At 39.5% G+C, this 3,798-nt stretch overlaps 1 non-coding gene across 1 annotated transcript; it reads left to right on the top strand.

The window, feature by feature from the left end:
- The first annotated feature begins 2,500 nt into the window (after positions 1–2,500).
- On the top strand, positions 2,501–2,603 carry Rnu6-841 (RNA, U6 small nuclear 841). Its single transcript, XR_005503000.1, has one exon. It is a non-coding gene; the product is annotated as a U6 spliceosomal RNA (small nuclear RNA).
- Positions 2,604–3,798: the final 1,195 nt, after the last annotated feature.

Below are 3,798 nucleotides of genomic sequence, written 5' to 3' on the forward strand. Positions count from 1 at the left end.
ATCTCAGTTGGGGCCTGGGGAAGAAAGTAATGGCAGCAGGTTGTTCCTGTGGGAACCAGGGCAATGGGAGAGTTCTGTGGGCTTGTGGCCTACCTATTTTTTTTTTCACTCTGAAGATCTATTTTTAAACAAGAGTTGAATCCAAGTTACATATACAGTATATTTAAAACAAGAGTTGAATTGCATATATAGCAAGTTATAGCAAATGAAGTTTGTTATAGATTTTTACTCTAAGTCTTTTGTTATGTTGAAAGCTAAATTTTCCTTACAGATTTTATAGATTTTTTTTAAACCTTGCAAATCTTGAGACAGAGTTTACGGCACAGTCTTAGGAGATTTTTTTTAAAGACTTTTAAGACTGTGAAGTAGAAGAGGCTTAGAGATAAGAGATTTTAGGAAATATCGAGCAGAGAAAGTTTAGATATAAGAAATTTGGGACCATTTGTTTGGATAGTGGCAGAAGTTGTTACTATTTGAGAGAATTTGAAAATTGAGTGTGCGAATATTTGGCCGTTGATCTGTATTGAGACCAAGCTGTTTTTAGTCCAGAGGAGATAGAGAGAGTTGTAAAATGAAATTCTGCTAGAGGGCATTCCTATAATCTCCAAAAGGGAGCTGAGGGACAAAGAAAAGAGTCATAGTTGGTTATAGGCTGGAATGCAGCTCCTAGGGGGAGGTGAAAGGAACTAACTGAGATTTGGGGAAAAGGGAGATGGTAAGTGTCTTTAGAAAGACCTGCCAACATGGGTAGAGAGATACCCAGACAGATGTAGCAAGCCAGTACTGAGAAATATAAGACAAGTGTCCAGAAGGTGGGTCTATAGCTTAGCAGCTGGGAAGATATTTATGGACAGGTAGAGGGAAATAATGGCTGGAGATTCTGACTCTAGAATTCCAAAATAAACTTGGTGCATGGCAAAATCCAGCAGAAACATAATCTGTACATACCTTGTAAGAGTCAAATCAGCAGCTTATGTCAGAGAACCCAAGTCCCTTGGAAGTAAAACCATTTATCTTATAGTTTCAGCACCAAATATAGATAGACAGACAGATAGATAGATAGATAGATAGATAGATAGATAGATAAATGAAAGACATGACTTCTCTGAAAGTTTGTAGAAGCCCTATTATAGATATGTGGGGAAACATAAGAGGAGGAGGTGTAGAAGTGTGAGGACTGGATCTTGCCCTTGTTGGCAGACTGAACTGGTGGGCCATGAAAAGAGAAGGAGAAGAAGGGAAGGGAAAGCAGGAAGGCCAAGAAGCTAGGAGATAAAGAGAGGAGAATGAAACTAGAGAGTGGTATGGACAAAATGGTGCTGTCATGTCAGGGCCTGAGGAGCTAGGGAGAGGGAAACCCAGTTCAGAGAATTCAGGTTAAGGAGGTAAGATATACAGGATACAGGTGGTGCTGAGACAGAGTGGTGGCCAGTGTCCACTTTGATAGGTTAATAAGGACTTTAGTTAGCTGCTTAATCCAGAATTTGAGATTAAAAAAACCCACCATATTTAAGATTTTGTCTTAGAACTGCATTAGATTGGTAATAGAACTTTACACACAGCTATGCAGATCTGTAATCAGCTCTCACCTCCAAGAGTAGTTTTGCATACACTTGTGCTACTGAAGGCAGAGACAAAGGAATTTTCGTGGATTTTTGATACATCATGAATTATAAAAGCAATTTCTACCAATTAAAAAATTTTATCATTCCAGCATTCACTTCTACCTGCACTCGTGGCAGATCAGCTTGCCTGCTCCCCACCCCAAGGCTCTGCCTGTCTCCCAGGAGCACTGTTCTAACCAGGAACATGGGTGACCTGCTCTAAGCAGAGATAGCATTGCCTGCCTATAAGGAGGCCTGGTCTAACCCAGCACACACAGTTAATCCTGCCCTCAATAGACCTGCTCCAATCTGAGACATTTATGTTAGTTAACATCAAGGATAACCAGTACAAGAACATAATCAACAGAAGCCAATGTAACTTGACACCACCAGAACCAAGTTCTACTACTACACCAAGCCTTGAATACCCTAATACAACTGAAGAGCAAGATTCTACCTAATATCCCATCTCATTAAGATGATAAAGGCCTTTAAGGAGGATATAATTCCCTTAAAGATATACGGAAAACATAGGCAAACAGGTAGAGACCCTTAATGATGAAACTAATAAATCCCTTAAAGAAATACAGGAAAATGCAATCAAACAGGTGAAGGAATTGAATAAAATGGTTCAAGACCTAAAGATGGAAATACAAACAATAAAGAAATGGAGACAATCATGGAGATAGGTCACATGCAGAGGCCACATGTGAATATTCCAGGCAATATTCTATCTCAAACTCCAACAAGTAGAGCATTGTCAATCTTTCACCTTTCAGAAGATATTATCCCTTAGGCTCTATTAGGCTAGGCCTAGAAACCACAGGCTAGTGATGGGCAGTCCTGCTGGGCCTTGTCTAAATTCCCACCTCATTGATATTTTAAGAGTATTTTTGGTGCTCACTTCAGCAGCACATATACTAAAATTAGATACACAGAAGATTAGCATGGCCCCTGCGCAAGGATGACACGCAAATTCGTGAAGTATTCCATATTTTTTTAAAAAGAGTATTTTTGGAGAAATTTAATGCAAAAATAGACATTCAATTAACAAATTACATAACTAATATCTCCATCCTTTGAATAAGGGGCTCTGTTGTAGCTGTTTATTGAAATTTTATCATTCTCTGATAGGTTTCCTTAGGCAAAAGACCACTAACCAAAGAGCAAACATGGGTTGGTCTGAGGCCCTCCACTGGCACATATGTAGCAGATGACTGCCTTGTCTGGCCTCAGTAGGAGAGGATGCACCTAATCCTGTAGAGACTTGATGCCCAAGAGAAGGGGGATATCACAGGGTGGGTGACACCTTCTCATGGGAGGTGGCATTGGGGCAAAGAACTCTGGGGGCGGGGACCAGGATAGGGACAAAATTTGGGATATAAATAAATAATATAATCAATAAAAAAGAAATGATCAAAATACAATTGAGTTATTCATAAAATATCCATGTCTTTTGAAAAACAGATCTTTGCTTACTTGCTGTTATTGTCATCTGATACAAGCTAATGTTGTCTGGGAAGGAGAAATGTCAATTGAGGAGTGAGGTAGATTAGATTGAACTGTAGACAAATCTGTAAGAGTCTTTCCTTGATAAGGGTTGATGTAGGGAGGCCCAGCCCACTATGGACAATGCTACTCTAGGCAGGTGGCTGTATAAAAAGAGAGAGCAAACTAGAGATAACAAGGCAGTAAGCAGTGTTCCTCCATGGCCTTTGCTTCAGTTCTTGCCCCCAAGGTTCTGCTCTGCTTCATTTCCTTTCTTAGTTTCATCTGGACCATGACTAGGATATTTAAACCAAACAAACTCTTTCCTCTCCATCTTGTTTTTGGTCAAAGTTTTCACCACGACAGCAAAGAAGCAAACTAAAACATGTTTTTTATTTATACTTTGAGAATTTAATACATGCATTTAATGGATTTTGATCATATCATTGCTCAGTTTTCTTTCTTTGTGTTTATGTATATCATAGATTTCATGTATTGTGGCCTATATGCACATGGATGTAGATGCATCGATGGGAGAATGGGCAGCATACCTTTGGCAACACCCTTGAACAAAGATGTCACTCCCTGTCTTAGCATCCATCAACTGTCCATTTGCTTCAGATTGGGTCTTATGAGCCATTTCAACATCCCTGCTAGAATTTTGACTGATTTGCCCATGTCTTCTACAGAAGACATTTCACAGCAT

The sequence above is a fragment of the Rattus norvegicus genome, chromosome 3 (assembly GCF_036323735.1).
Source record: "Rattus norvegicus strain BN/NHsdMcwi chromosome 3, GRCr8, whole genome shotgun sequence".
Lineage (NCBI taxonomy): Eukaryota > Metazoa > Chordata > Mammalia > Rodentia > Muridae > Rattus > Rattus norvegicus.